Source organism: Carettochelys insculpta, chromosome 1 (genome assembly GCF_033958435.1).
Source record: "Carettochelys insculpta isolate YL-2023 chromosome 1, ASM3395843v1, whole genome shotgun sequence".
NCBI lineage: Eukaryota > Metazoa > Chordata > Testudines > Carettochelyidae > Carettochelys > Carettochelys insculpta.
Window position 1 is genome coordinate 309,615,838 of NC_134137.1, and position 24,923 is coordinate 309,640,760.

Sequence of the window (24,923 nt, forward strand, 5' to 3'; positions counted from 1 at the left end):
CACCCTGCCCGCACTCCTGACCATGTCAGGAGTAAGGTGAAGGAGCTGTGGCAGGGTTACGCCCGGGCCCAAGACACAGCCAGCCGATCTGGGGCCGCCCCTGCTGGTTGCCCCTTTTATAGGGAGCTCAGGGCCATCCTGGGCCCCCAGTATACCTCCTCCCCCCCGGCCACTCTTGACACATCGGCTGACGAGCCCCAGCAGGCCCCAGAGACGGAGTCCGCCCTGGAGGCAAGCCCTGCATCCCAGGGGACCCCCAGGATCCCACCCCTGGGATGCTGGAGGAGGAGGAGGGGGAGTCCTCCAGCGATGGGGGGCTCCACATCGCCCTCCTGTCCTGCAGCTCCAGCAGGGCGTCCGCCCAATGGGTGTCCCCCGAACGTGGGAGCGGACCGTCAGGTATGTACCCCCCGGTGCACACCCCCGGGGTTAAGGGGCGGGGACAAGAGACATGACCAGGGTCCTCCACAGGCCCAGATGACCATGGCCCCGAGGACAGCAGTGGCATGTCCCTCAGAAGAGTGCATCAGCCCCTGCCCCCCAGCAGGAGAGCGCCATGCCCCATCCCTGGGGATGGGGGGAGAGGAACCTAGGGTCCCCCGGGGGGTAGACACCCATCAGCAGCAGCAGCAGCAGCAGCATCTCTGGGGGACGGGGATGGGGAACCAGCAGCAGAGGGGTAGGGGGACAAGGGCCACAGATCAGGGCCCACACTAACCGCTGTCTCCACTCTTGTTCCCCCCTGTGTTCCGCAGCTGCACCATCAGAGGGCCCAGAGAGTGCCGGCGAGGTGTCCGTGGTCCCGGAGAGCCCACCAGGGCCATCCCAGCAGGCCAGACCCTCGGCGGAGCACAGACGAGCCCCAGGACGAGGCCGACAGAGAAGGAGCCACCCGTGGACGGCCACAGACCCCCAGCTGCTCGTGACCCTCCGCCGTCAGCTGGAGGTGTCGGAGCGGTGCCTGCGGGTGGAGGAGCGGCGGCTAGAGCTCCAGGAGAGAGCACTGGCCTGGCGCCAGGAGGCTTGGGGGGGCCTTCATGCACACATTCCAACAGATTGCACAGCACCTGGCCCCCACGCCGCTCCGCCCACTGCTCTCGCCCGCCGCGCCACACGCCACTCTGCCTGCCGCTCCACCTGCCGTCCCTCCACCATCTGCCACCCTGGGGCCTGCCACCGAGGGGGACCATGGGCCTGCGGACACCAGCCGGCCCTATTTGCCAGTTCTCCTGGCCCCCACCCAGCCTCGACCAGGGCTCCGGCCGAGACGTGGGTCGCGCCCCCCAACACCAGAAGCTGGACAATAGAGTACGGGGCTGAGGACGTTGCCCCCCCCTTTGTACATATTCCCCCCATGTTTGTAAATAGTTTTTGTTCTGCCCCCCATGTACATAGTTCCCCCCTTCCTTCTGTTAATAACGTTGCACTGTTTTGTTTCAAAAAACATTTCCATTTATTCCAAAGAAAAGTGTGGGGGTATGTGTGCTCTCGGGTGCTCTGTGGTGTGGGTGTGGGGGCAAGGAGTGTTGTGGAGGATGGGAGGGTGCAGTGGGTGGCTCACCAGCAGCTGGTCCTGCCAGCGTTCACCCCACAGCCTGGTCAAAATGGGCCCGCAGGGCCTCCCGTACCTGGATCCCCTCAGGGTCGACCTGGTGACTGGGGGCAGCAGGTGGCTGCACGTCGGCCCTGCTAGCCTCCACAGCCCAGCCCTGGAAGAAGGCCTCTCCCTTGCTCTCCACCAGGTTGTGGAGTGAGCTGCATGTGCCCACAACCTGGGGGATGTTGGTGAGCCCTACATCCAGGCGGGTGAAGAGACACCTCCAGCACCCTTTGAGGCAGCCAAAAGTCCACTCGACCACCTGGCGCGCATGGTTCAAGCACACGTTGAACCGCTCCTGGCTGGCTGTGATGTGGCCTGTGTAGGGGTGCATGAGCCAGGGCCGGAGGAGGTACCCCGCGTCTGCAACGAGGAAGAGGGGCAGGGTGGTGTCCCCCACAGTGATCTCCCACTGGGGGATGTAGGTCCCCACTTCCAGCCAGCGGCACAGGCCCGAATTTTTGAACACCCGGGCATCATGGGTGCTGCCAGGCCACCCAACATAAATGTCCAAGAGGCAGCCCCGGCTGTCCACCAAGGCCTGGAGGACCACGGAATGGTATCCCTTCCTATTGAGGAAGCATCCTCCGCTGTGCTCCGGAGCACGGATGGGGATATGGGTCCCATCCAGAGCCCCAAAGCAATTTGGGAAGCCCAGGCTGGCAAACCCCGCGATGGCGGCATCCGGGTCCCCAAGCCGCACGAGCCTGTGGAGGAGCAGGGCATTGATTGCGCGGACCACCTGCAGGGGAAGGATGTGAGAGACCACCGGTGAGGGGTGTGCAGGGTATGTCCGGCCCTCCCCACAGGGCTCCCCCCCTCCTCCTGGGTCCTCTTACCTCCATGAGGACAGCCCCGACGGTGGCCTTGCCCACGCCGAACTGCTGCCCTACGGATCGGTAGCTGTCTGGAGTGGCCAGCTTCCAGACAGCGATGCCGACCCGTTTCTCTACTGTCAGTGCACCTCGCATGGGGGTGTCCTGGTGCCGTAAGGCAGGGGTGAGCCACTGGCAGAGCTCCAGGAATGTCTGTCGGCTCATCCGGAAGTTCCAGAGCCAGCGGTCATTGTCCCACTCGCCGAGCACCAGCCGCTCCCACCAGTCCTTGATCGTGGGGTATCTCCACAGCCGGTGGCGTGTGCGGCGGGGGGGCTGGGAGGGCAGCAAGGTCTGGGGCTGCTTCCTCATCCCCTGGGGGCAGCTCCTCTTCCACAAATAAAAGATGGTCAGCTGCCTCCTGCACAGCACTGAGCAGGGCAGCCACTGGTCGTGCAGGGGCAGGTGTGGGGGGCTCTGGTGGCTCCTGCTGTTGCTGCTGCAGCTGGTGGGGGTCCAGGCTGCTTACACGGGGTGTGCAGGCTTGTGGCTCTGCAGACCGCGTGCTGTGCAGGCTGAGTGTGTCTGGGAAGGGCCCTTCAAGGGAGTGGATAGCTGTTGCCCCGGAAGTGCTAGTCCGCCCTGTGACCCTGTCTGCAGCTGTTCCTGGCACCTTTATTTCGATTTGGGCCACTTTGGTGTGTAGACGCTCCCCTGCAGCGCCTACTTCGATGTAGTGCTGCCCAACGTCGATGTTGAACATCGACGGCACCAGCCCTGGAGGATGTATAGACGTTATTCATCGAAATAGCTTATTTCGATTTCGCTACATCGAAATAAGCTATTTCGATGTAGCGTCCCAGTGTAGACGTAGCTAAAGTGTTCTTAAAATGATCAACATGTGCTGGTAAAACAGAGCCACAGACACAAAATCCTTCTGCAAAGAGCTTGTCACAACTTTAATTAATGTATTTGTTTAATGTCATCAGCATGGAAGCGTGTTCTCTGGAATGGTGGCACAGCAAGAAGGGATGTACAAATGTTTTGTATATTTGACATGTAAATACCTAGCAATGCCAGCTACAGAAGTCCCAAGCAAAGAGCAGTTCTCAGTTTCTGGTGACACTGTAAACAAGAAGGGTTGCCTTATCTCCTGTAAATATAAAAAAACTTGTTTGTCTTAGCGATTGGCTGAACAAGTAGCAGCAATAAACAGAGTTATAGGCTCTAGAGTTTTACATTGTTTTGGTTTTAGTGCAATTACGTTAAGCAAATTCTACTTTTGCAAGTTGTACTTTTATGATAAGGGGATGTGCTAAATTATTTGTACATGATGAAATAAAAATTTGATTCTTGTGTTTATCATTTTTACAATGCACATTTTTGTAGTGAAAAATAATATAAAGTGAAGAGTGGACACTTTGTATTCTGTGTCTTAACTAAAATCTATATTTTAAAATGGAGGAAAAACACTTAAAATATGTAAAAAATTTCAACTGGTAGTCTGTTATTTTACAGTGAAATTAAAACTATGATTAATGTCAATTTTTAATCATAATTTTTTTAGTTACTCATATGATTTAACTGTGATTAATTAATAGTCTTAGTAAAGACTATTGTCATATCCCTCCTCATCCTCTCAAGATTAACAAGCCCAATTCTTTCAATATTTCCTCACAGGTAAGGTGGCCATCTGTGCCATTCTGGGAGAGAAAGCCCCACATTTCGGGCATCAGAGAGGCATCCCACTTTATTTTAACAAAGGGGATAATTACCGCACTTCGAAGTTCCCTTATTCCTAAAACAAATTGGGAATATGGGAATTTTGAAGTCTGGGTTCATTTCAAAGTGCCTGCATCTATACAGCCAGTCTGTGTTTCAAAAGCAGCACTTTCAAAGGTCAACTGGTTGACATTAGGCTAACGAGGTGCTGAACATGTATGTCAGTGCCTCATTAACCTGTTCCAAAGTGCCTCATTAACATGCCCCTTCCGAAAGGGAGGGGCATGTCTAGACGTGACCTAGGAGTGGACTTGATGACCAAGGAATAGCGCCAAGCAAATAACTGACTTTTGCATTTAGTGGCTAAACCCAAAAATGTGGGGTAAAATTGGTTTAAGTTGACCAGAAAGGGAAATGTTTTGCCTTTCCTTGCCAAAATGAAAAACCAAGGAAAAAAGCTATTTTGCGTTAAATTAATCATTTAACCTCCAAATTATTTTTTCTATTTTGTTTAGTTTCTCAGAGTTTGTCTACCTCTTTATGTGTTTTTAAAACAAATTTAACTCCGTATTTTAAGGAACTATGATTTTGAAAGAAAACACAAAGTGCTTAGTTTAAAAAAACTGTCAAACTATCTTTCGGTTTTATTTTCCAGGCTGAAACTTTGTACAACATTCACCCCAAATTTGCAAACAGTTTTGACTGAACATCAGCAGTTTTGGACAAATGAAGGATTTGTCTGAAAACTCTTGCCTAGTTCTACCCAAGCTCTATGTCCCTAAGGCATCCAATAACGTAAGGTGCTTTTTGGTTGCTTGTTTGCCTGTTTCCTTTTGGATGCTCTCACATGATTGATGCCTATATTATAGTTATGTCATGGAGCATTAGCTAAAATCATTCTAAGCTCTTGGTAGCTCACAGTGCAACAACTGATTTGCATTATTCATTCAAAATACTGTTTAAAAAACACAACTATTAGTATCAAGATTCAAATCCATATATCAACCTGAATAAATAAATCACTGGTTGGAGCGAACAAAAGGAACTGATAAGAAGAAGGTTTCCATCCCTTGACATCTCCAACAATCAGCATCCATTATGTTGTTCCCCAGCCCAATGCACACACAGAGTGGGATGCTCATGCCAGCACTGACGAGATAAAATATTAGTGAGTGCTGCAAACTCTACTGATATATTCTCCAATGTAGCCCAACCCCTATTCAAGACCATCTAAAGGTCTTCCGCTTCCACTGTGAAACACAAGAGTCAGTGGGACACATGCGTTGTGATTAGGAGTGAAGGGATAGAGGTCAGGATGCTCAGACCTAGTCAGCATTTTCTGAAACAACATAGTCCCTGACAAGAGATGGTTCTGCAAATGCTGATTCTCTGTTCAGTAGGATGATAGTCTGGCCAAAACCACAGTAAAAGAACAACATGGACTTAACCTCTGTGTTACACTGGCTTTCACATGCATAGCCCAGGGCCTGGAGATAGACAATCATCCAGAGAATGGGCTGTGTTAGTGTAAAGTTATCTCACTTCTGCTTCACCAAGGTAATCTGCAACCAGTCATCACTTCCACAAAAGTAGGCCGTGCTTCTTATGGCGTGGATGAAGTGGGAAAGAATAATACTCACGTACTGCATGTTCCCAGGGACCTTTATTGGTAGGCTCCTATAGAGTCCCAACTGCAAATTAAATCTTCCTCTCCCTGTAATTATGAGAACACTGACTGCCCTTGTCTGGCTGGGAGAAGCCTGGAATAGAGGCCTTATAAATGAAAAGAGGAATAAATAAAACTGCACTCTGAAAGGAGGCTCACTAGAATCTTATAGACCCTGCAGAAATCTCCATGTATCTGCCCCAACCCCACAAGTGAAATGTTTAAATCAGTTTTCACTATCCTTAAGCTACAAGCCACAGATGAACAAGAAGAACTCCTGTGGCACCTTATAGACTAACAGATATTTTGGAGCATAAGCTTCTGTGGGCAAAGACCCACTTCATCAGATGCATGAGTAGGCGGGGGGGTCAGAAGAGTGTTTAAAGAGTGGGATCCCAGTAAAAGGGAGGGCCAGAGTTGACAAGGTCTATTCAGTCAGGGTGGAAATGGCCCATTATCAGTAGCATACATCAAGAGAGGAGAAAAAACAAGTCAGATCAGTGAGGGGGGATGTGGCCCATGGTCCGATTCTAATGTGGAGAACTTCTTGTTGCTCTCGAAGATACAGACTAACACAGCTACCTCTCTGATACAAAACACAGGTGGTTCATGTGCCTTACAGCAAGCTTTCACCAGTCTGGCTTCAATGGACCTTCTCTCCATATACCAACAATTCCTTCCATATTACCAGACTCAACCTCTGTCAATATTCACAAATACATTACCAGTCCCCTTCATTAGGCAAGGCTTCCATGCGTCTCATCTTTACAAAGATGGTAGCAGCCCATCTCAGGAATAAAGGCACATCAGTCACTATTTACTTGAACAATTGGCTAATCTGGGAAATCTCTCTTTTGGAAGCTGAAATAGTGGATCCACTGGCATTGGGGGTCCAGCTGGTGTAAGGCAGTATAGTTCCTTCACCCAGAGAGTCTTCTGTTGTTTCAACACTCTCTTGTTCCTCACGCTGAAAGAGACAGGCAATCATACGGTGTCCAAGACTGAGCCTGCTCCATTCAAGATGTGTCTTTGTTACCTTCTGCTCTGTAAGAATGATCTTCTTCTGAGGATAGCTGAGGGAAGATCATTCTCATAAGCGAAGGTAGCAAAGAGCAGAGACCATTCTTTCGTACCAAGTGTTACCAATCTGGGCAATTGATCCTGTATTTCCTGAGTTACCCAGCAAGGGCACCTGCCATTGGCTTCCAGATCCCCTTCTGCTGCTCTTCTGGGTAGAGAACTATGTCTCTCTCCCTTCTAACCAGCCTGTTCCCAAACTGCTCAGTTCCTTTCCTTCCCAGTAAAAGCAATGAGGGGTTCTGTGGCACCTTATAGACTAACAGAAATGTATGAGCATAAGCTTTTGTGGGCAAAGTGGGTCTTTGCCCACAAAAGCTTATGCTCATACATTTCTGTTAGTCTATAAGGTGCCACAGGACCCCTCGTTGCTTTTGCAGATCCAGACTAACACGGCTACCCCTCTGATACTTTTCCTTCCCAGTGTTACTCTCAGCAGAGACAGTCTGCAGAAAAAGACCTGCTTGCTTTCTCTTCAGAGTGCAGCAACAGAGCAATTGCTACAAATAAAAGTTACTGCATATTTCTTTCCAAGGAAGTACTTTATTCTTAAGGTAAAAAGCATTACAGAGGAGACATACTGGAACACTAAAAGAATGTGTATGCGTGCAAATAAACTCACAAGTCAGCACCCTTTGCCGAGGTTTCCTTGTAGTTACAGGTTCACCAGAGTATCAGCTCAGAATGCATACACACATCCTAATAAGATCTCAAGAGGTTGAGTCCATCCAGTCCTCCCTTCAGGATTTGTAGCTCTCTGTGAACCAGGGGCCTGGTCCATTTGCTGGATCACAAAATCAAAACCTTTACTCAAAAGCCTTTGCTTTGTGTGTTGGTCTCTGGAGAAATGAGTTTGAGATAGTCTTTCCAGGGGGACTTCAAAGGCTGATAATAGCTAAAGATAATAGAATCATAGGGGTGGATAAGACCTCAGGAAGTCGAGTCCAAGACCCTGCTAAAAGCAGTACCAATCCCATCTCAATCATTCCAGGAGAGATTTTGACAAGCTGGAAATCAAAAACCTCTAGGGATGGCGATTCCACCACCTCTCTAGGTAACCCATTCCAGTGCTTCATCACTCTCCTGGGCTGTGTCTACACTACAAAAATAACTTCAAAGTTGCTTTCTTCAAAGTTGTATACAGCCTACTTCAAACTTAAACTTCGAAGTAGGGCACTACTCCATTTGAAGTAAGGACTTGGAAGTTGGGCTCCCAAGTTATCTTCAAAGTAAGTGAAAAGGTGTGTAGACTCTAAGCTGGCTACTTCAAAGTAGTGCCTGACTTTGAAGTTAACTTCAAAGTTAGTTCCTAGTGTAGGCCACCTTAGTGAAATAGTTTTTCTTCCCCCTAATATCCAACTTGGACCTCCCCCACTGCAACATGAGACCATTGTTCCTCATTCTGTCATCTTTCAACAGCCTCCCTCCATCCTCTTTAGAATCCCCTTCAGCTTGTTGAAGGCTGCTATCAAATCCCCCCTCGCTCTCTCTCTTGTGTAGACTAAATAAGCCCAAATCCCTCAACCTCTCCTCATGTCATGTGCTGCAGCCCCCAAATCACTTTTGTTGACCTCCACTGGACTCTCTTTAATGTGTCTACATCCTTTCTGTAATGGAGGATCAAAATTGGATGCAGTGCTCCAGATGTGGCCTCACCAGTGCCAAACAAAGGGGAAGAATCACTTCCCTAAATTTGCTTCTACTAATGCACCTCAAAATGCCATTAGACTTCTTGGCTACAAGGGCACACTGTTGACTCATATCCAGCTTCTCATCTACTGTAATCCCCAGCTCTTTTTCTGCTGACCTGCTGCTTAGCCTGCCAGTCCCCAGCCTGTAGAAATGCTAAAATCAAAGGCATTTATCTTAATTCCATCAAGTATGTGCAGGATATTTTAAGATACCCTCAGTCTGTCACTCCAAGCTCTGCTCCTAGTGTACTTGGGAAGGGAATGTTTCTCGGCAAAAAGGAAAAAAAAAAAAACATATTGAGCCTTCCCAAAACTCTCTCACAAACACTAAGAAACTGGAAGAGGATGGTGAGGTCAGTGTGTGTTTTCTCAAATGCCTGTTTGAAAAGGAATCAAGAAGGCAGGTCAGTGGCTACATCTAATCTTGCAACAAAGCAGGGATTTGGGTAGCAATGAAATTTAGGTATCAGAGTATTTCATTGCTGACTGTTTCGGAGCTCCCTAAAAGAGCAACCTCCAGCCTCTTTGCTTGCTCAACTTCCCCTGGCGTTATCCTGGGTCATGTTCCTCAAACATAGCAAGAAGATGGTCAGTGAGCATCTCCCACCCACTGAAGAATCTTAGGGAAAATACTACCATTGGAAGGATAGCAGCTGCAAGAGCCCTGGTAGAGCCAGCTTCTCCACACTCTTTCCAGAGCTGGCCCATGGTGACAAACAAATAATGAGGAGGGCTGGTAAAAATGGTCTGTCAAAACTGTCTTTCAACAGAAAACTGGGTTTCCCAGCTCAAAAAAAATTTAACAAGTGTCTGCTTTCCACAGAAAAAGTGTTTTCATCGAAAGCTTTGCAAACAAAAACTAAAAACATTCAGTTTTTCAAGGAAAAGTCAAAATTTCCCACAAGTTAAAAAAAAAAAAAAGACTGGCTCTAGGGATAAGCAACAACTACACAGGAAGAAAAGTGTCTGCAGAACCAGCTACATGATTTATATTTCTTTTATGAATCTCTATTTTGTACAAAAAGAGGCAAACCTTGATACACTCCTTTACGTTTTTAAAAAGGTGATTCCAGCTAGCACTTTAGAAAACATCTTTCCAGTACCAATGAGGAAAATGTGTAGGAAGGTTATTTGTTTTTAGGAAAATATTTTTAACTTTTTAAGTTTAATATGTGATGTCATTCATTAAATATGAAATTACTCAAATATATGCAGAGAGGAAAGGAAGGAAGGTTAGCCTTCTGGTTAGCGCTAGCCTGGGTGTCCCAGTGTTGGTTCTCTACTCTGTTAAGTTAGGTCTACATAGCAAAGTTATTTCAAAATAACAGCCATTATTTCAAATAACTATGCTAGCATCTACATGACACAACCACTATTTCAAAATAAATACAAAATAGCGAGCATTTATTTTGAAAGTAAATCTCATTTCATGGGAATCAGCACATTTAAGTGCTGCTAAGATGGGGAACAGCACCTATTTTGAAATAAGCCATAGGGCATCCAATGGCTCCATTTCAAAATAGGCTCTATGTGTACAGATGTGACATTTCAAAATCGCTAAGTGCGATTTTGAAATACAGTTTTGTGTACAGTGTCTGTGGTTTTTGTTTTGTTTTTTTAAATTAGCTCTTCCAGAACAGCTTATTTTGGAGTAAGGCTGCTCTGTAGACATACCATTACAGACCTGCAGAGTGATTTTTAAGAAATTGATTAAGCTACCCTTTTTAAAGTACCAAAATTTCATGGCCACTGGCACCTGTGCCTACACCACTTTAAAATGAAATGGATCCTAGGTCAGCAAGGTGATTTTGAAAAATTAACCCTGAGTGTCTCTGTGCCTCAATTCCCTGTCTAAGAAACTGAGATAACAGACTACCCTGACCACACACTGGTACAGGGAAATATGTGAAAAATTGTGAAGCACTCAGATGCTATGTTAAAATGGGTTATATAAACACATAAGGCTGAGAGATACCCATTTTCACTGATATAATGGGACACTGGAGTCTTAATTTATAGCTCCCCTCACGCATTTACTAAAATCTATAAGACACTCATCCAGACACCATGGTAATGAACATAGTAGAAGTACTCACACACAGTAGACATAAATAAGAATAGACTGGATTACAGATTTAACTATATAAATCAGGGACCAGCCACAAATGAATCGGTAGGTTTCATCAGTTACCACTGTCTAAATTATTTGTTCATTTTATAAATTTTCTTACACATTACCAAAAGTAATTTAAAATATATTCTAGTTCAGGTGGAATATAGATAACAATATACACAATATTTAGCTGAGAATTTGGGTGGGGGGAGAAATATTTCCTGGAACTATAAAAATCTAAATTTTCTGTACCAAAATTCTCAATACAGTCTTAATGAAGGTGTATGATGAGTGGAAGCCTTCCCATTAAAGAATGAATAATTCTATGAGCTGTCCCTTCTCATTTCCAAAACTATTCTGGAAATTTGCAATTCATATTCTTTTGGAATCAGACCTACTGTAAAATCAGTTTGCATATTACCATAAAGACTCAATATACTATTAATATGCAAATTTATTACATCCAACTGGTTTAAATTGTCAGTTATAATTGTAGACAATTATTTTTAATCATTATCCCATTTTTTCATTCTGATGAATTGCAAACCTTGCACACAGTCAAAGCCAAAAAGGTTAGTGCGCACAGTTCTTCACAAATGAAGTATCTTGTCTACATGTGTGTATCATATACATATATAATTTTAACTGTATATTTTATATGCATGAATTTTAACTGCTTTTCCAAGAAGCTCCTTCATTTTGATGTTTGTTGCATATCTAAGATGATTGTATATTTTTCACAATTACAAATACAAATCAGCTGTTTTGACATTCAGATTGCCAATTGTGTGTCCAAAATCTTAGTTCAGCAAAAAAGTTAAATGCAAACTTAGCTTTCAGCACAACTTGTCCTACATAACTCAGTGAAAATATTCATGTTTAAATTCAGTCCAAAGTGTAAACACATTACTTAATTAAACTGAAAATTGAAATCTACATGTGCAAATTACCCATTTTGATAGATACAGAGTTGCACGTGCATATTTTTCTAAAAAATCAGACCCCTAATGGTAGAAGTATCTATTTTCTGTGTTAATAAGGACCATGTCAATTAATATGGCTTGAATAATCCCTAAGAAAATTTTACAATTGTCCTATTATAAATTTTGTAAACTTATACATAAAGGGAAAATAAATTATATACAGTAAACACTCGAGTTACGCGGGGGTTGCGTTTCTGTTGCGTAACTCAAACTTTTGTGCTAGTTGAGAGCTGGTCACTTTCCTGGCTCCCAGAATGGCAGGGAGCTGGGAAACAGGGGATAGCCTGGTTCTCGTATCCCAGCCACTTGCCACTTGTAGGACCCGGAAAACTGACCAACTGGTCAGTTTCCCAGGTCCCCAAGCAGGGGTGGGGTGGGGAGCTGGGAACCAGGCAGCTTACAGAGAGGGGGAAACTGAGCAGGACAGCAACTTTGGTCAGTTTCCTGGCTCCAGCCAGTGCAGGGGAGCCCAGCATCAGGGGCAGCCTGGCTCCCAGTTTCCTTCCACTCCTTGTAGCCAGGAAAGTAACCAGGGCTGGTGCCCCACTCAGTTTCCCAGCTCTAAAAGCAGATGGGAGCCAGGCTGCCACCTGGTTCCCAGCTCCCCACCACTCCGGGGACCGGGAAACTGTTCCTGTCAGGGGCGGCAGTCGTGCTAACCCCAGACATGAGCAACTTGATTGTGTGTATCTCGAGCATGTACTGTATTTTAAATTATAAACTAAACTGTCTTTTTGTCCTGTTAGCACTTAGTAGAAAAGAGTTCTTCTCTATGACTGGTGAGCTTACACTCTACAACAATACAAATCATCATCATCAGGAAAACCAGTAACATTCCTTAGTCACCACATTTCACAACACCAGACAGTGCCGCTGACAGCAGAGGGACAAGGGGGCAGTTGACTCAGGGCCCAGCAATTTAAAAGGTCCCTGGGCTGTCACCACCATTTCCACAGCAACAGCAGCCAGAACCCCAAACCTTTAACTCTCCTCCAGAGCCCTGGCTGGTGCAGAGGCCTGGCTGGAGGAGAATAGCCCCACCCCTTCCACAGGGTCCAGAGCCAAGCCCCAGCCCACCTCATCATACAGGGTTGTGCAAAGTCTGTTGCCAGCCCTGCAAGCAGATAAATTCAGCCATTTTTGGTCACCAAAATATTCTTTAATACTCTTTAATTCTTTAATTCCAAAATGTCATAACACAAAAGAGCGTAAAGGACACAATTTACTCTGGCATTCTTAAATAGTTTCAGATAGATAGCTGTGTTAGTCTGTAACTTCACAAATAATGAGTACCTGTAGCACCTTAGGTCATGAGCTTTTGAGGGTAAAACCCACCTCCATCAAGGGACCCCTAATCACATCAGCCACACCATCAGGGGCTCATACACCAGCATATCCACTAATGAGATATATGCCAGTGTTTCTCAACCTTTTTTTAATAAAGAAACACTTTTTCAAAAAAATCAAATTATACGTACTCCCAGGACCCACAATTTTCAGACACACAATTTTTTTTTTTTTTTTTTTTTACAATTGCAACACATTTTTTAAACAACTTAATTATAACTAGTTGGCTGGAAGAAATTGCCTGCAGGCAATAAACTTGTCATTGTACTTGTGACTGTGCAAAGGATTAATAAAAAAATATTATGTGAACATAAAATTTGTCCAATACAAACATACATCTTTTTAAGCAAACATCACTGAACAGTAATCAATTAAATTACAAGAAAATTATAATTAATTTAATGTGAATTTTGAGCTTGTTTGAATGAAATCAAGTGTTCAGACCTAGGCTTCAAACTGCTGAGGGCCACAATTGAATCAATGTTTCTGATATGGTTTCCTGTTTAGTACCTTTCCCAAATCTGCAGTTTTATTCTTTGTTTTCACAAGGAATTGGTCCATTTTAAGCCCTTTCAGTTGTAATTATAAATACTAAACTAAATCTGTACAAATAGCAATTTTATCACGTACTTCAGATGACAAGCACAATATTCCAGAGCCAGGTACCCACTTTAACCCAACACCCCTCCTCTCCTCCAGAGCCAGGCATCCCCAGCTCCCTGCTTTAACCCAACATCCCCTCCTCCAGAGCTAAGAACCACCACCACCACCCTGCTGTAATCCAATGCCAGTGACTCACCAGGCCTGCCACTGCTGCTGTCATCATCACCACTGCCCTGCACTTCTCCCTGCAAGAGCTAGGGAGGGATGCATTTGCAAAGCAGCACACAGGACTCTCACGGCTCTGAGCATTTTATTGCTCAAAGATCCACATATGGCTCCAGTGTGGGTACCTCCCGGACTTCTCTCACGTACCCCTAAGGATACATGCACTACGCATTTAGAAACACTGATATATGCCATCATGTGCCAGCAATGTCCCTCTGACATGTATATAGGACAAACTGGACAGTCTGTGACATCAGGAACTGGAATACACATAAACCTACAGGGGAATACTTTAATATCCTTGAACATTCAATAATGGATTTAAAAGTAGTCATTGTTCTACAAGAGAATTTTACCGCAAGATTACAGAGGGAGACGTGAATTGGAATTGATTTTCAAATATGACACATTTAAACTAGGGCTTAACCACGATCTCAGCTACCCCATCTTTGATATTCACAAGAATGAGGCACATTCTACTTAATTTACTTCATCAACTGGTCTTACTAGTGACATTTTTTTATTCCCTCCTTCCTTCCCCATCCCCTCCCTCCCTTCTACGTAAACCCTGGATTCGATTTGTCCAATCATCTGAAGTTGTGGGTCTTACCCACACAAGTTCATGACCTAATAAATTTGTTAGTCTCCAAGATGCTACAGGACTGCTTGTTATCTGGCACTTTTACTGTACCATGGAACTTTGCTTTCAAAATGTGTAGGATGCATTCAACAGACAATATATAAAATAATTGGTGTACATCCAATAATATAAGTTCATTAAAGAAGAAAACAAGCATGAGAATTTCATGCTTCGCAAATTGTGGATGGGACCTCAAAGAGGGTCAGGACTCCCTTTCAATGAGGTTGCCAGGGCTGGATTAGATTTGCTGGGATCCAGGGTTGAAGCTTGAATCCCACAGCCCAGGGACAAAACCAAGTCCCAGGGCTTCAGCCTTGGATAACAGGGCTTAGATTGTGGGCCCCCTGCCCGGGGCTGAAGTCCTTGAGCTTCAGCTTTGCCACTCTCCCCACAACCAGCAGGAAAACTTGTGCTTTTCCCCGCCCCCCAGTTGGGGTACTGGGTTTGAGTGGGGTCAGGTTTCCCCGCTCCTGGGGTCATGAAGTAATTTATACCATCAGAAGGTGGTTATGGTGTAATGAAGTTTGAGACTCCCTAGACTACATAATTCAGGTGAGGTTAGTAGAAAATGATGAAGAAGTATATGGCAATTCAGTCCTGGTGGGATTCCTTAACTAATAACTTCAAAACAATTACTTGAAGTTGCACATTTGTATATGCCCAAAACATAACCATATTATACTCCTCCCCTCACTTTCTCTTCTATCTATTTAAACAATACAGTCTCATTGCTTCCTTGCGTTCTCTCATCGCTAACCATCTGTTGTCTTACACTTACATAAACACACTTTATGGGGCAGGGACAATCTTTTGTTCTCTGTATGTCCAGCACCTAGCATAAGTGGGTCCTGAGGCTACAAGCTGCTGGGGTAATACAAATAATGGATAACAATGAATATAACTATATATTTATTCCTACAAAACAAAAGGGGGTATGGACATTTTAATTACTGAATCTGTAGTCAAGGACTTTGCTTTATATATCATTCAACAGCAGCTAAGGTATTGGTTCAGTATTGTCTCAGAGGACAGAGTGCGATCAATCAAGCTAAAAACACCCCTTCCTGCAACAGGTGAATTTACCTTGGAAACTCCCATACAGCTAGTGATCAAGCCCAACATTGCTTGCTTTACAATATCTGATGGAGTAGTATGTCACTACTTAAATCAGATCACAATACATAAAAATGTGCTATTAGCAGATATGGTACATGAATCAACACTGATGAGTGTAAATAAATCTAAGTAAGGCACTCCTATCATCCTGTTTAGTTTCTGTTGAAAACAACAGGTATTGTAAGCATAAATCCATGTGCATTGGTAGAAAAACATACCTCAGGAAAGTAAAATTTATACTTAACAGTACAAGGTCATTTTTCATTTAGACAATGGCTACACTGTAGCCGTAACTCAAAATAACATATGCAATTTGCACAATATAAAATGTGTAAATTATTTCAAGTTAACTTATTTTGAACTTGCTGCTGTCCATGCAGCACAGAAGTTCGAAATAAGCAGTTATTTCAAAATTTCTGCTACCCCTCACTGCTCTCTCAACTGTGGTGTTTAGCCATAAAGTTGCTATTTCAGAATACATTTGTATCCCGAAAGAGCAACTATACTGTAGTCATAGTTTTACAGTGTGTTTCCAAACAACACCCTGTACGAGAGTCTGTATAAATATGGAGGTTGGTTAAAAAAAGACTAAAAGTTAACCATCCGCTTTTTTGTGCATGGACGCACTCTTTCGAAAGAAGATCTTCTGGAAGGGCTTTTTTCCGAAATATCTCTACAGTGTAGACATAGCCTCAAATTCAAGCAGCTAGGATGTCATCTATGTATCTAAAAATTACCTTTCTTTTAAATCTATGTTTTAAGCATTTTCATTCCGCAAATACTTAGGATCAAGGCTAAGGCCTATTATGGACCAAGGACCATCAGCTGGTAGTTGACAGACAGATTTCAGCAGCCCATGGTGATTCTCAGATTTGCAGTTCATCCTAACCTTCTAGTCCAGTAGCACCTGGAGTCCCCAGACCTTGCTGATCACCACAGTGCATAAAAATGAGTAAGTCCCACACAGGGACCAGTGCAAATGGAACAGAATCTCAAATGCAACTTAGGAAACGGGTTCTAAGGGTTACTCCACTGGATATCAGCAGAGGGTTAAGAAGCAGATGAAGAAAAGTAAGATTATGAACCTGTAAATGGAGCTCTACAAACCTATTAGTTTGCAAAGCCACAAAGCCAGTGGGAATGCACATGTCAGAATAGCAATACCCAGAACTATCTGATACCATTACAATACCTGGAGCCAACTGTATACCTCTCATGCAGAACCAAATAGTCAAGGTGGGGTCAAAAATAAGCAAACATAAAAGTCAAATAGGGATTTAGATAAGAGATAGGTATACAGGTTGTTTGTTGTTTTAAAATACTCTCTCTCTTTCGCTCTAATTCTCTTTTTGAACTACAAAATAATTTTTTTAGAAAACCTTTTTATGAAAAGCACTATACCACTGGTCACAGGTTCCTGAAAGGAGGTAACAGAGGTATCCTATACCCAGCGAGACCTGCAGAGTGATGGGGAGTTCATACACACAGGAGACTCTAAGCAAGTCCTGGCCTAAGAGTGGAACTGTATTATTCCACTCTGAGACATGTAAGGGCAAGCGGCTTTGACCCTGAAGGAGTATGTGCAGAGACACCAGAAAAGGGAAAGAGATTCTGGTAATGATGACACTATTCATGACGAGGTTATACAGGCTATCTTGCCTTGATAAGCAATGAGATTCCAGGAAAGAGACTGGAGGATCAACAGATTGGCTGAGATGAACAACCACTTCAAGAAAACATTATCCCTGTATTATCAACACAATAAAAGGAGGCTCTACCACTTGAATTTCATTCAGTTGCCTCTTATCAGCATAACCCCTAAGAAAGCATCTTTAAAAACAAGACGGCATAAGAAACCATGTCCAATAAGCCCAGAGGACGACAACATCCTATTATTAAATGTAAAGTCCAAGGAAAATTGATAAATTTCACACTAAAAACAGATGTGACTCCTCCTCTTAAAATAAAATACTATGTAGATGCAAATTGAAGAGTGACAAGGAATGGGGGACAGAGTAGCACTGTCAACAGTTGTCAGATGGCCTTCATCTTAGCAACAAATCCAGACTTCATTAGAGAAAATAGATAAGTGTGGATAAAAGACATGAGCAAGTCACAAGAGCTTTAGACACTTGCTACTTTTTCCATGAAGTGAAATATATCCACTTCAAAATATAATTCTCTCTTGTAGCTGCTTTGCAAATCTAAATAGGATGTGATCTATTTTATTTGAGCACTTCGGATCCACACCTAGAAAGGCTGCTAGGTGGAGTATGTCTGGATATGAATGTACAATGCAACCTTGTTTCCAGGGTAAAAGACTGGCTGGAGATACTGGCAAAAAAACTAAAAACTCAGATGTCAGAGACACAAGATCTGAGAAACAAAACTTATAAGCATTTTCATTGCTTATTAAATTAAAGAAGCATGTAATGCCATTGTTTCAGTGTTGATACACAAATACAGTTCTAGATTATCTTTCAAAATCTAAAATAGTTCCAGGTTGATGCAGGAGGATTTGACATGGAGACAGACATTTTTATTCTCTTAAATCCTGCTCTGTAGGAGAATTTCATGTTCTACACCCAAAAAGCCTCCTGGATTCAAACAGCCTTACATGGCATGTCTGTAGATTTCCACTTATACCCCACTCAACACAGGAATGAGTGTACTATACTTCTGCATTTCGAAATGAATTAATTCAACGCCTTTCATTTTACTTTAGAAGACATAAGGAGAATTTTTGATGATGAGCTAGCTTTAATTTTCTGTCATAGATATTTGTCTCCAAATAGCAACTAGCTAAGGACCTACTCAAACTGTGGTAGATTGTCAAAAAATTGCAACTGAGTTGTGGCAAAGCCATGCAAATTGCAGAAAATAATAATGAACCTTATTATTTGTGATAATAAAGTCCATTTTTTCTATGATTTTCTGCTGTTGATCGCCCAAGGCTGAGAACAGGAGGGCCCACTGTCAAAACTGAGGTGCAAGCCTCGTATAATGGAATCCACAATTTCTGCAGTATTGCAAGTTAAGTGGGGGCTTAACACTAGCCTTTTTACACATTGATTTCTAGAGTTTCTCTTCATATATAATAACCTACAGAAAAATTCATATAGAAGAAGGGCTCAGTCTCTGCTGTGCATATAACATTCCTAAGAGCAGAGGCACTAACTGCTTTACCATTGACTGAGATTGACTGGAGGAAGAACTGGAGGAAAGGGACCACTCTCTGTTAGTGGAGTGGGACCAGTGCTGAATTTACACCCTACGTTCAGCATCTTCAGTGCCACCCTGCATAGTTCTGACCCTTGTGTGGCACTCAGTTTTAAATAGGTAAGGACCTCCTCCCCCCTCAACACACCAGCCTCATCTGCTTAATTAGAAATCCAGTCCCGGGTGGGACTACGAAAGATCATGGGACCTCATAAAGGAGCAGTGAGTAACTCGGCTATTCTGATGCTGCATCACTGTGCTGAGATACAGCTTTTCTAGTTTAGAAAGCCTAAGACTATACACAAAATAACTGTTTTCACATCTTTACAATGGGACAAGGATTCTAATCTGCAATGTAAAGTGCTTTATTGATGAAGAGCACTGCATAAGGGCTAGACACTACTACTACTATGTGTGCATTTGCATAAAATTCATGTGTGTGTTGTTTTAATTCCTGCACTTTGGCTTCTTTGCACTACTAAATTGCCCAATACAATTGAATTTGACCATTTCATATTCCCTTATCCTGAAACACCAGTCTAAATACCATGGCTCTGTGGTAATACTGAATATGTTTTTTAGAAACAGGCTGAAAAATAAGATGAAAGGAACTGAATTATTTGTGCTTAGATTTTCACTCAGCTGGACACAAACATAAAACAAATGTAAGGGGAAATTGTCCATTGTTACTTCTGATTTAAAAAATTTCCTGTAAACCTTTGGTATCAGCTGACAACACTCTTACCTTCAGCACAATAATGTACTATTCTGTTATCAATCTTAGCTTATACAAGTCAAATACTTGTGTTCACTACAGTAGAGTTTCAACAAAACACTTAGAGGGATGACTTACAGTATAAACAAGATTTCAAGTGCATCAGCTTTCTCCTTAGAGCTATGCATATTCATGAAATTAAATCTTGCAGGATTAATGCAAGGCAAAACTAAACCAAAAATCAAACATTTCAGTACTTGGAGACAGCAATGCACAATGAAATACAGGGCCCAAGACATTATGATGAAGGCTAAAAATGAAGCACTGAAAGTTATGTGTGCAAAGTGAGGATTTTTGTAGTACGGAGGGGATTGGGGCTGTGCTCTCAGTGTTTATGTTTCTCTACTAGGGGGCTGTTACCTTAACTCTTCGATTTTGCTAGGGGAGACAAAAGTTCTGACTTATCAGGATGAGGAGGGAGAGATCAAGTAAGCAGGCTCGTGGTGTGATCAACCCATCCTGTGACAGTCTCATGGGATCGCTCTGATCTAATCTGTCACACCAGACCTTTTAGTTTTTCAAACAATTTTCATTGTTTTATCTGTTTTGCTTCCTCATTCCAGTAGTTTTTCTGCTGTGCTGTCCCCTCCCTGGATCAAGATATTGGTGCCTGCCGACTCAAAAGGGCAGAACCTACAACAATGTGTTCCTAGATGTACAGCTCCAGGGCTGTGAAGGAAAACAACCCATTCCTGTGAGCAAGATCTCTGAAGCAGACATATTCAGTCCAAAATATTCTCAGTTTAATTTCAGGAAGCAATAGCACATGACAGAGGTCAGTACTGTGCTGCAAATGCCAATTGTTTCCATCATTTGGGAATTGGTTTAATCTAACTTACCTAGTGGAGTGTGTTATTACTATGACAAATATATATTTCTTAAAGTACTTGATGTGTTTGCTTTAAAGGCATTTCTAGATGAGGAAGACGATGACCAGGAGGCAGAGATCACTGAAAAACAGCTTCGCAAAACAATTCTACATGGAGGATTTATTCTATTTCCATAAACAGATAGTATTTATATACATTTTATGCAGTGACAAAGGTAAACTACTATACCAGAAAAGAGCCCAAGAAAAGGAAGCTCAGCAATGTTTGCCGGGGACCTTACAGTGTTTTTATTAAATAATTCTGTTAATATTTATCCACTATTTCCAAAGAGTTGTCTGTCCAGAGAGGAGACACATCAAAAGTGACAATTCACTTTGTTGAATGAAACTTGTTCAGCCATCTTCATCATTTCAGCTTTGCACTGGACATCATTAGTTTCTTTAATGCAGGAAGGAAGCTGTTTCTGGCACGAGGTTGCAGACATAGTGTAATTCAATACATAAAGGTATCTTTGCAGTTACAGTATTCTTAGCAAAAGCAATAATAGGTGAGAACAGATGTTCTCTTGAATTTCAGGAGCTTACAGAAACTAAATAGTATAGATGGAAGATTTATAAGTAAGCCAGAAGAGATCAGGTCATATAAATAGGTTTACTCAGTTACAGTTTTCCTCATTCCATTTTTGTGGACAGGAGCCCTGACCTATTTAAGTCTATCTTTAATATCCTGTCATCTTTTCAAAGGCACTACTCTAATCTCTGGAAACAAATTTCCTTCTCAGAAGATTTGATAATATGTGTAAGTACATAAGGCATGGTCTTTATATTATTTATACTAGATGTATGTCAAAGCATATTTTAATTCTAATATAAACACATATATATAATTGTAGGCCCCTCTGTATGTGGGAGCCTCTAGCTGTTGCTGTGTGTGGCAGTCTGGCTCTAGAGACTACAGCTCCCATGCAACTTTAGGAAGGAAAGGGGGCTTTTTTGCAAGGCTGAAAAAGAAGATGGTAGTCTCCTGTTGTTGGAGAGTTAAGGCTGATGGAACAGACTGCTTCAAGCCAAGTGTGAAGCCTTCTCCCACCCAGAAACTGCTTTGAGAAGCTGCAGCCTGCTAATGAGAGAAGATACAGGGAAGGAACTTTATCTGTGTCTGTTAAAGTGCTGCAGAAGCCAGCTCCAGGTCAGAGGTCCTGGTCTGCTTGTTGCTTTGCCTGGACTGACACACAGAACCCTCACCAAGGTGTCCGCAATCCAGTACACAACAGCCGCATGCCAACGCAAGCCAATAACTGGAACTTTGATAATTAAAGAACATACACTGAAGTGGGATAACTGATGGTAGTGTACATGCTAGTTATGTTTCATTCATTTCTTTGTATATCAGTAATTCATTTCATTGAAGTTTAGTCTGTAACCCTGTCTCCTTAAGTTGCTAAGTACATGTGTGAGTTGATTCTTATGTGGTCTATTAGACTTGTACTACTCATAATTGCTGTTTGGGAGTTAAAGCTAGATTATAACTGAAATAAGTTTCCTGGCAGTTCCCAAGGCACACCATTAAGTGTGTACAAGGGCCACCCAGATAGAGGCAACACCATTTTACAGAGCTTTAGCACTCAGGGATGGAAAGGGGATTCTCAACTATCCAACATCACCACTGTGACACTCAGGATCTCCTTTATTATTGAACCCATCAGGTGCATAGACACACAACTGAGTGCTGCCTGCTCCTGAGTAACCCAGGGAGGAGTGAAAAAGGGTTACATAATGTAATTAATACTGCGTACAGTATTTATAACATTGTCGGACAGTATTTATAACATTGTCGGCATATGCCTTTTTGTTAGGTAAGTGTGTAAACAGTCTAGAAAATACCAACTGATCACTACTACTACACTTTAAGAATTTCATGAGCTACTAAGAAACAGAATGTAAGTAAAACACAGTATATTAATTATAAGGGTTAGTTTCTGTTTAACTAACTTTCAAAATACATTATTGTATGTCTTAGAAAATGAAACTCTGTTCTTTTTCTGACACAATTTTACAAAGATATGAGTGAAAGGAGTTAATATTTGTGTGATATTTGCTAAGTTGGTCTGACTTCCAAGTCACATCAAGGTGAATTTGAACCAATATTTTTAGATAAGGACTATAGATGCAAGTTAAATGTTGAAAAATGAAAAAGCAAATGCAGGTCAAACTGGGTGACTCAGCCCCACGAAGCCGACCCCAGTCTGGAAACTAGCACCACAGCAGCCTCAGATGGGAAGCTGGTCCCAGGGCAGATGGTCCCAGCACAGCAGCTGACCCAAGGGCAGCCACCCCAAGTGCAGGTTATCAGAATTTACCTATTAACCAAGTGCTGGAAAACATGGTTTTTACTGTACTTTCTCCTCACTTCTGGTCACATATTTTAAAGTCAAGCTTCTGGTTCCCAGAGAAACATGTTTTTGGCTTCAAACTTGCATCTAATGGGGGAAAAAAGGTTTGTCACAAAGCCATCTGGAGAGTTTCCTGAGGTAACCCTAGGAAACAAGACCTTTTTAAAATTGAAAATGTCAAATGTTACAGGAACACTTATCCAGTGATGCCACCCAAATAACTGGTCTCCATTTTGAATTTTAAAGGTCAGAATTAGATGGTGAAAATCAGACTGTCTTAAGCCTAATATTATCTGTTTACAGGTGAATAAATAAGCAAAAATGAGTTCAAAATTGGGGCAATGCACTTTCTTATGGCGTCTTGATATGGAAAGATGAATTGCCTAATTTAACTTAAATATTCTTATACCCTCTACCTCTGGACATATGGCATTTGAGTTATCCCAACTTAGAACCTGTCAGACAAACTCAGAAATCATTAGACACCATGATGTAAATTTTATGGTGGCAAATGAATTTAAGACTAAGGAAATCTATGCTGAGTTAGCAAATATGTCTGAGCAGATCTGAAAGAAGGTGTTTATTACATCAATTTATAATTCCCTCAGTGCTTCCAAGAGCTGCTGCAAGCCCCAGGGCAAGGTGGGAGGGAGGCCCAGCTCCAGGAACCAGAAAGGGTGGGGTCAATGGTGGAAGGGGCGGGGCCTAGAGCATTTGGCCCTCAGCACTGGGGCCTCCCCACATTCCCTCCCAGCTGCACACAGATGGAGCTGTGCTACTGAGGCAATTCAAAAGGGGCCCAAGTGGAAATGCCCCCTTTGCCTTCCCTTTGATGGCCCTAAATGCCCTTTAAACTTCCTTAGACTTGCTTCTGAATTTTACTCTGTATCTCAAGCCACAGTGTGCAAAATGAAATTAACACTAATAAGTTTAAAAACTTTTACATTGTGAAGAAAAAATTAATACAGTCCACCCACAACTAGATTGTTGTATGATATAAAATGATCAGGCAAACAAAACTAGAGGCACGTAAGAGGTTTGATTCATAATTTGGGTTCACTTAAAATTAAACTTGGTTAAAGTTTGGTTGAAATTTCACATTTGTTTATCTGACAGATGAAGTTCAAGGCATGGAGCTGTCTACAAAACGTTCATCAGAGCTGGATTACTGCTGCTTTACTATCTAAACAGATCCACAGTTGTTTAGGAGCGGCTGTTCACTGCTGCATTTAAAATTTTACATTTCGTAAAAAGAGTCAAACGAACAAATTCTGATTTAACCAATGTGCATAAGTAATATGGCAAGGTGGGCCCATCCACCTTGGCTCAGGCCCCTTGTCTCTTCCCCTCACAGATCAGATGGCCTGGCTTGGGGAAGGGAGCCCACCACTCCTTCCTCCCCAGCCCTATGTCAGCACTCTCCTCCTCCTGATCTGCTCTTGCTATTTTTTTCTTCTGTTACAGTGTCTCTCACAGTCATCTGTCTCCTCTCCTCTCTCTCCTTCCTCTGCTCTGTTTGCCTCTTTGCTTTTAAACCTCCCACCAGTTAGCTCAGCTGGACCTTGCTAACTGATTAGCTGTACCACACCCTATTGCCACCACCTAGGAGCTTAATTAACTCCTTCCATCTTTTCCCTAGCCCAGGCTGAATTCTGGGCTGCCTTCCACCCTTTCTCCCGGGGTCTGCTGTCTTGACCCTGTTACAGTAAATATAAACAGTTTTACTTTTTCATTAGAAAGATGGTGCATGTGAAAGCTGTGTTTTTAGCTCTGTTGTCTGTTCTACATCAAAATACAAAATATATTCTTACTTTTTCTGTCTATCTAATTCTGGCAAGTTGTGATCCAAACAAATACATTTGTATTCTCAATACCTCAGTTACTTAATGTAAACCAGCTGTGTTACCGTTCGATCATACCACTGCGACAAATTTCCAAGGGAAGAGTTCCCTAGTTCAGCCACATCCTGCTGAGTCTCAGTCTTCCTTCAAACTCAGAAGCTGTGGCTCAGCAATAGAGATATGTATATTCATTAACAAGTCTTCATGATACCATAACATGGTGGTACAACTGTCTGGGTCCTTTCAGTTCCTTCAGATGTGTATTTCCCAC

General features: G+C 43.0%; 1 protein-coding gene across 2 annotated transcripts in view; it reads right to left on the bottom strand.

Moving 5' to 3' along the window:
• TRHDE (thyrotropin releasing hormone degrading enzyme) overlaps nucleotides 1–24,923 on the bottom strand; it is a 384,180-nt gene that overhangs the window by 262,937 nt on the left and 96,320 nt on the right. The window lies entirely within an intron of this gene.